At 43.2% G+C, this 8,690-nt stretch overlaps 1 protein-coding gene and 1 pseudogene across 2 annotated transcripts in view; both read right to left on the bottom strand.

Annotated features, from left to right (window-relative positions):
- The window catches only part of CANX (calnexin), a 27,528-nt gene extending 21,673 nt beyond the window's left edge, over positions 1-5,855 (bottom strand). The window contains exon 1 of one of the 2 annotated variants that reach the window (XM_074350127.1): positions 5,677-5,855. The gene's annotated coding sequence lies outside the window, so the exon portion shown is untranslated. The remainder of the gene's footprint in view (positions 1-5,676) is intronic. The other variant, XM_074350128.1, reaches the window with a different exon arrangement.
- The window catches only part of LOC123614380 (large ribosomal subunit protein uL30-like), a 14,718-nt pseudogene extending 6,725 nt beyond the window's left edge, over positions 1-7,993 (bottom strand).
- Positions 7,994-8,690: the final 697 nt, after the last annotated feature.

The following is an 8,690-nucleotide window of genomic DNA, read 5'->3' on the forward strand; positions in this document are numbered from 1 at the left end:
ATCAATACTATGGGGGCCAACACTAATCTGGTCCAAGTTCTGATTTCTCCTGATCCAGAACTTGATCCACTAACAAAACATATTCTAGATTCTAGAGACATGAACAGACTGCACTGCCTTCAAATACTCATCAGAAAATATTTCAACTAGACTTTTGATAAATGCTGGGTGGCAGAGCTCAAGACCGTTTCCTGGCAGCCACAAGCCTGAATGCTGCACTACAAGAGGGATAAAGAAGAAAATGCACCTGATGCCCACCAGAAAACCTGGCACAGACACTAAATGAATGTTTGCTGATAGCGTTCAATTCCATGAGTGCCAACTCAAGCATTTAAAAAAACAAAAAAAGTCTTTGACCTTCCACAGCTCAATCTATACAGGGTGTCCTTAAAGTCTGGAAACAAAACATATCTGACCATGTTTTCAGAGTCGATGAATATCATAGTATTTGCTCTACAAGTCAAGGTTTGGGAGTCTTGGGGGGTGGGGAATAATATTAAACTTACAACCTTTTATCTAACTTGCAGAAAAACCACACACAAGTTTGTTAAGTACTATTTAATACTCATGCCAGTATTTTCCTTCTGTAAAAAACAATGCCAAAAAATGTCAAAATTTCAAAAATGAATTAGTATCATGATAAAATCGCATACAACTATGCACACACCAGGGCTCATAAAACCTGGAGGAATCTGAATATGGTCTGTAAATTGTACCAGTGCAATTTCTTCCCAGTTTTGCTGTGTCACTACAGTTATCTAAGATGCTACTATTAGGAGAAGCTGGGCGACAGGTACAAGAGACCTCTCTGTACTATTTTTGCAACTTTTTGCAGGTCTATAATTATGTCAAAATTAAAAGCTCCTTTAAAAAATGTATTACTGGATCAGCACAGATGGTTCTTTAGACTTGATCAAAGCTGTCTAGAAACCAAACTGACCTAGTCCTCTAACACACAGAACTATAAGGGGAAACTCAGACACGCGAGCTGGATGAGAAAGTCTTTCTCCCTTCCTTTCAGTGAGTGTTGCTTTCAGTAATCAAATGCAACTATCACCCTATATCCAAGGCAGAGAACCTCTACCCTCTGCAATCACATGGATAAACGCACGCACAGCCAAGAAAAGTACGTCTGTAACATACACGTGTAACTAATGCAAGTGATTTCTGACTTGCTTCCCAGTTTCCCAAGGACAGGACAAAAGTGCAGTTCTCAAAATCTCAGTCAGGATTCTTCAAGAACACTGAATCTTCTCACTTTTAATATTTCAATCCACTCTTTTACCTTTCAAAAGAGTGAATTTATCTTGAATTCTAGAGATAGAAGTTTCCTATTTTAAAACTGATGATTCAGAAAATTAATTCCCTATACGCAAGGCAGTACAGTGTATGTGGTGGTGTAAGCCGTCAAGCCAGAGAAACCTGGGTTTCAGACTGTCCTGATCCTCTTTGTGGCTGTGGTCAGCTTACTGAACTTCCATGGGTCTTCTTTCCCTATTTTACAGATGTGGGTAATAGCACTACTGGCTGAAAGGCTTGCTGTGAAAATATAAGAAGACAATACAAGTCTATCAGAGTCCAGTATTTCACAGGAGTATGCAAACGGTTTGCTCTTTGACACACGATTAGTACAACAATAGTGAATACATTTTTAATTTCCAGAATGGGCCAGAAGTCTGACATGCCTCTCTACACCACCTACGTATTTCAACAAGGCTGAATGATTTTACGTAACCAGAAAAACTCACAATTCCTCTAATTACATTACATGATTTCTTCTTTAACTCTTCCTTGCAATACTGCACATACAACTGTAGCATTTGGACATAGAAATGTCTGAGTCTATCTGTGATTATTTTTTTCCTGCTCTGTCACCAATTTTCTTTATAAATTCTCCCAAATTTAACTTATTATTGGTTAATGCTATTTTTCTCAACATATTCTTTTAAAAAGGCTGTATTATTTTACTATACACATTAATAATGTGCATGAGACTTCAACTAAACACAAAATATTGTATTTAACAGAAACAGACACATTGTACATTGAATTTTAACAAATCCATAGGTGACTTAGATCAGCCTTAGGAATGAGCAATCAATAAAGAAAAACTAGATCTGTCACATCTCAAAGGCAGAATCTGTATGCTCAATGAAGGTCCATTTAGAAAAAAGATCTTTAAAACAAATGGAGGCTCAAATTATTTTTAAATTTTTATATTTTCAAGTCAAGTCTATTTTTGCATCTGTTTTCACAAAAGGTATTGGTCTATGGTTTTCTTGTCCAGTTCGTCTGGTTTTGGTACCAAGGTAATACTGGCCTCACAGAATGAGTTGGGAAGTGCTCTCCCTCTTCTAATTTCGGAAGAGTCTGTGAAGGATTAGTGTTAATTCTTCCCTAAGTATCTGGTAGAATTCACCAGTGAAGTCATTTGGTTCTGGGCTTTTCTTCGTGAGACTTAAAAGTAGTTTCACCTCGAATTCCTTTAATTCATGAGCAGAACAGAGAGGGGGAGGGTAAGTGGCAGAGAGCATGCTTAGCATGCATAAGGTCCTGGGTTCAATCCCCAGTACCTCCTCTAAGAATAAATAAACCTAATTACCTCCCCTGACCAAAAAAAAAAAAAAGAGGAATAGAAGAAATGACCTAGCTACTGTTCTTGGTTGTTTAAAAAAGAAGTAATTTTTTTTAAAAAAGGCAGTGTGTAATAAAAAAATGAGGCAGTCTTTCTTGTAGGCTATCCATTCATCTATTAATATACCCTTTTTAAACGTTAAGTCTTACAGGTTTTAGTTACCTTAGGCTGTCAAATTTAACCCTCAAAAGAACCCCAGGAGGTTCTATCATCCCCCTTGTGACACACAAGAAAACTAAGGCTAAGTTACATAAACCTTTCAAGGTCACAGTTAGGCATATGGTAATGTTTATGAGCAGGAACTCAGAAGTCACAGTCCTGGTCGGCTACTTAATAACTTTGCATATTGGGTGAATTACTAACTTCAGGGGCTCTGTTTCTTCATCCCTAAAATGAGAATAACAATACTATCTACTTCTTCGGATTGTTCTATAAACAAAATACACATGAAGTATTTATGTCAATGCCCGGCTTATGGTATGTGCTCAACACTAGCAGTGATTTCTACTCCTACTAGGTATTGTCCAGTGACACCGTTTAAGTTTTGATGGTTCTAAATCTCTTGAGTTTTACGGCAAATAAGAAATTTGAAGTCTTAGACTGGAAAGGACCCACTTAAAAAGAATTTGATTCTAGCCACAGATAACCATTTTACTATACTTTTTGTACCTTCTGGTTTTACTAGAGGTGTATCTTAGTCAAAACATAAAAAGCTCTTCAACAGGGAAAAAAGCATATAAAATTCTAAGTGGTCTTTATTGTAAATGCTCATCCACTAAAAAATAGATATATACTGCCTAGCTTTGAATTTTGCTTTTCATTGACAGGAATGTTAAAATCAATTTTTTCGTAACACTTTCCTTTTTCCCGTAAACTAAGTAGATTTAAGATGTGGATACTCAAAACATTGCTGAAGATTGTAAATTCTTTAAAAAATAAAATGCTCCAAATAGTTTTCACAGATCACAGTTAAGGTTAATTTAAAAGTGCATCTGTTGTAGTTAACAAAACATTTGTTCCGCATTTTCCTGACAAAGATTTATAGTAAGCTATATAGGTGACAGCTATGTTCAGGGACTTCTATTATCTCCTGGGAGTTGTCATGAGCTGCCAATTCTTCTATTTGCACAGGTCATTACACTATTCAAAGTTTTATGTCCTCCATCTTATTTGTCCCTCCTAAAAGCCTCCTAATGGTAAGGTATCCAGGAGACTTCTCATTCCCATTCTAAAGATGTGGGAATCAAGGTAGTTCCTAAGCTGGTTACCATGCTGGGCCTGGAATTCAAGTCTCTCAAGCCTGCATTTACAGTAACCAACTGTCACTTCATCCCCTTAAGCTATCTCTCAGGGCAAAGTGAACTCTGTAACTGAAAGGATGCAATAACATGATTGCCAAAACTGCAGCAACCACCTCTGTCAAAACTCTTTACCCCTCCAGGTCCTTGGAAGATAATGTGCTAGTTGAAACTGGTGAGTTAAGATAATAAGGTAGGGTGGGATGCTGACACCCATTTTCAGATAGGTCAGAAAATTTGTTGTGCAACACACTGAGTCTAGCCATCGCATGATCCCGCTGCCCGGCATGTTTGCTTGTGCACCCTGGCTGGTGCACGGGAGAACTCCCAGTTCTTTACCTCTGCTCTAACTATAGCAAATGTACAACTCAGCTGAGTCTACTTGTGACCCTCAAACAGTCCTGGAAAAAGACTGAGATACAGAATTATTTTAAAAATCAATACAGTTACTCCCTTAAAAAAAAAACAAACACAAAAACCCCACAACTCTACTTACTGAAAAATTAAGCAAATTATCCCATTTCCTAAATTAGAGGTGACGAGACCTGTTGTTCACCTTTGTCCTCCCAAGCTTTTAATATTCAGCTCAGTTTAATTTCCTTCAACCAGCATTCACTCGTGTCATGCCTAGCAGTTAATCCACTAGATCCAATTTCTTCCTCCTATCTCCAGAACTGTGACTTCAGGTCCTGAGAAACAGGACTTAACCAACTCAAAAAGTAGGATGTTAGTGTAGTGGATTGAGCATTCAGACCATAATAATTCACTGCAATCATTAATCAAGCAGTTAATGTGTATCAGACTTCCCTGTCCTTTTTTTATACACATCTTAATTCTAACAACCACCCCATCAGGTGTTACATCCATTGGGGGAGAACTGGGGCACAAAGGGGAAGTAAATCGCCCAAGTTCACATGGCAACAAATGGCCGGAGGGCTCGAACCAGAGCCTTGGCCTTAACCAGTACACCAAAACCGCCTAGCCCTCAACTGTAATTCTAACGTTATCATAAAATTCATCGCATGACCTTGGGCCAATCATTTCAGAGTCCTGGGCCTCACTTTCCCCCACGATAAAACCACCCACCTACAAAGAGCCTTTAGGTGCTTTCCTGCTTTAAAAGTCTGGTGAATTTACGACTAGCTTACTTACTCCCCATCCCCGAATATGTGTAATGTCAGGACTGAAGTTTTTCAACCGCTGCGTGTTCTAGCACATTCTCCATTCTCTTCAGGCTGCTGGGGTCCAGTCTTCACTTTGCGGTTTTAATTTTCAAATACTGAACCTGTAAAGCTCTTCCCAAATACTCTCTCTCAGTCCGATACCCCCTTTCCCCACTAGCAGGGGAACCGACTAGGCCCGATCCCACTCCAGACCTTTACGAGGCTGTTCCAGCCCACTTCGCAGTCTCCCAGGCAGCCAGCAATGGGCTTCAGGGAGCCCTGGAACCAAAGCCGAAGGCAGAAGTCAGCTTCCCTGAGGTCAAGGGAGGCTCCAGAGCACCTGCCACGCCTCCCGACCCCGGCGGCGCGGCCTGGGCCTGGCTCCCCAGCTCCAGCGGCCCAGGTTCGGGCCTCGCCCGTGACGGCTGGCGCGTCCTCCTGGGCCCGAGCCCTCGAAAGTCGGCCGAACCCCTCGGCCCCGGCCACGCCCGGCTCCTCTGGCCCTCGGCGGCGGTGCCGCGCACCCTGGCCCCCCGGGGTCCTCACAGGCCTGAGGACACGCGCAGGCCGCCCGCCTCACCTCGAGCCTCCCGGGGACCGCCGGCGGCGCCCTCGCCTCCTCCCGCCCGCACACCTGGCCCCTCGCTGCAGTGGAGACGGCGGCAGAGGTGGCCCGACCGTCACGTGCCGCAGAAGCAAGAGGCCTTGGCTCCCGCTGCCGCCGCGCGAGCGAGCCCCACCGCGCGAAGTCCGGCCCTGAGGCCGCCCCTCGCTCCTGAGTGGCTACTGCCAGATCCAAGTCCCGCCCCACCGCGCAGGCTCCGGCATTCGGTTGGTCGGCGTGGCCATCGCTCTATGCACCTTCCCATACGCCCCCTAGGGCTATTCTTCGTGGAGTGTAGGGATTGGCTGGGAGTGAGGCAGGAAGTGTCCGTTGGTTGGGCCGGAGGGAAGGGGGCGGGCTGCAACGGAGTCGGCACCGCGGGCGCGCGCGCGCGCGTCTTGGGGCGGGGCCAGTGCGGCAGGCGTTCTCGCACCACGTTGTTCTGGTGCCTTAGTGGGCTCGCTGCCCGGCGTTACATCTTCATCTCCGCGCTTCACACCGCTTGTGTACCCGGCCTAGGGCCCCGGGGTCGGGCACCCCGTTCCCTTTTTTGGGGGGGCAAATGGCAGCTGGCAGAAGGAGTCGGAGGTCCAGTGAGCCATCAGGAAGGACCAGATCCCAGTGCAGCGAGTGCGCGGCTCCGACGGAACCCTCAGTGTTCCCTCGGCCCGGCCTGGAGTCAGCTGCACCTTGCTGTGAAACTGGGCGCTGCCGTTCCTGCAGAGTCATCGCCCTGGGCCCAGCAGCCTGAGGCCGCCTTGCTACCCAACATTAAAATACAGTCCAGAATACTATAATCCGAGGCTATTTCAACTTTCAACTTGTGATGTTTCTTTAAGATTAGACACGTACAAGAATGTTTTAACTGGAGAAAGGTGTTTGTGAAAGTAACGGGAGATTGGTCAGCTCTGGAGTTGGGTTAGGACCTAGCCAAGGAATTTGTAGGGGGATCATTTAAATTTTAGATTTCGGTCATGATTTAGATATTTAGGGAAGCCTTATCTTAATATTATTACAGGGAGGTCTAAAAGAGAAAGAGACTAGCAGCTATGAGGCTGACTAGGAAGCCACTAATTGGAGGTGATTAATGGGCAGAATTAGGCAATGGCAGGGTGTATAGAAACAAAAGCATGATACTGGAAAAGAATCTGAACAAGAATAGATAGACGGATAGATAGGTAACTGAATCACTTGGCTGTACTCCTGAAACTAACACAACATTGTAAAGCAACTATACTTTTTTAAAAAGCAAAACACACACACACACAAAACATTAAATGTTAATGCTGAAGAATGCTCTTTTGGACTCAGGAGACTAGGGAAAGAGAGAAACCAAAGGCAACATTGAGAGTGTGAGCCTGGGTGACTGGTGATGAAGCTTAGAGCCCCTAAAAAGGAGGGAATGCAAGTTTAGCTGATCCTGGGCTCCTGGGTCTGGGCCAAAGATAGAGCAGGACTAGACATCCTGCTAAGGGTCCTGCTAGGGATTTTTCTACTAAAGCATAATGTTCTTAAGAGGAAGCTGAGGACAAACCCCTGAAGAATGAGTTTTTAGATTGTTTTTTCCAATTTGAAATCAGTCACTGTTTATTAACTGCCCAGATTACGATAATAATCATGGTCAACACCTCAGTTCATCCATCTAATAAGCCCGTCAGATTTGTCAATCTGGTCCCTCCTGGAGAAAATAATTGGAAGGGTCACAAGATGTGTTGTTTGCTTCTTTGAAGCATTTGCCAGCAGTATGGATGTCATGAATAAGCTCCTTGGTGCAGATAATGCCATATTTACCGATAGATGGAGCAGGCAGAGTGCTCCCTGTCAAGACAACTGGCTTCTTGTTGATTGTGCCGTAACTGTGATTGTAGATCCATTCATCTTCTGACGTCAGATTCAGTTACCCCCATGCAATACATGGTTCCACAATCCTCCAGTGTTAACTGAAGCCTTGCTGAGCTTAACAAAGGTGTCTTGAAGATCCTGTGAAGATGAAGAAGCTTTCAGATCTCTAGGCTCACACCATCGATGCCTGTGATCCTGATGAGGAGTGTCAGTTTGGGTCCCGTAGATACATCAGACTTGCCCACTTTCTTGTCCTCCTTGCCATCTGAATCTAGTTCTATCTGCCTATATTCTGTTACAGCAATTAACTTCTTCATAGATAAGCTTCCTCCTTGCCTTTTGAAGCATCTTTTGGGCAAACTTCTTTTTCAGGCACATGATCTCAGGCTCTGTGAAATTCCTCCACTTTTTTGTAAGGGTTTGCCTTTTTCTTCTCTTCCATACCCATCATGGTTCCAGTTGGGAAAAGGCATGAGATCTTTTCTTGATAATTCAAAAGGTACTTTGAGGTATTAGAGTAGTTAATTAAAAGAAATAATCATTGTATAATTCTTAGATGTAGAACATGTGGGAGATTGGGTTGAATGTATTTTGACCTTATGATGTTATCTGCAAGATGGTCTTCAAAATAAATTATATTCATTTAAAAATGCACATATGCTTTGGTCAAGCAATTCTACCCCTGGGAATGCTTCTGTATCTATATATCTAGGTAAGTAGGTAGAGAGATGGAAAGATGGAATGCAGCCACATGATGTACTTGTGTTTAAAAATATACACAGTGATGTGCATTGCAGCATTGTTTGTAGTACTAAAATCCTAGAAACAGCCTCCATATCAGATACCAGCTGCAAATGGGTTGCCCAGCCTGCCCACAAGTCTGCCTGCCCAGCTACAAATTCAGGGGTTCCCATGACCCCCCTTAAGATTCAGTGATTCACTAGAACAACTGACAGAACTCAGGAAAGTGCTTTACCTGCCATTGCAGGTTTATTTAAAAAACTACAATTCAGGAACAATGGAAAAATGCTTAGGGCAACGTATGGGTGTGCATGTGTGTGCGCGTGTGTGCACAGAACTTTTTTGTTTTGTTTTTGTTTTTCCTTTTTTTAGTTTAACATTTATCGAGCACCTGCTACATGTGAATT

The sequence above is a fragment of the Camelus bactrianus genome, chromosome 22 (genome assembly GCF_048773025.1).
Source record: "Camelus bactrianus isolate YW-2024 breed Bactrian camel chromosome 22, ASM4877302v1, whole genome shotgun sequence".
Taxonomy (NCBI): domain Eukaryota; kingdom Metazoa; phylum Chordata; class Mammalia; order Artiodactyla; family Camelidae; genus Camelus; species Camelus bactrianus.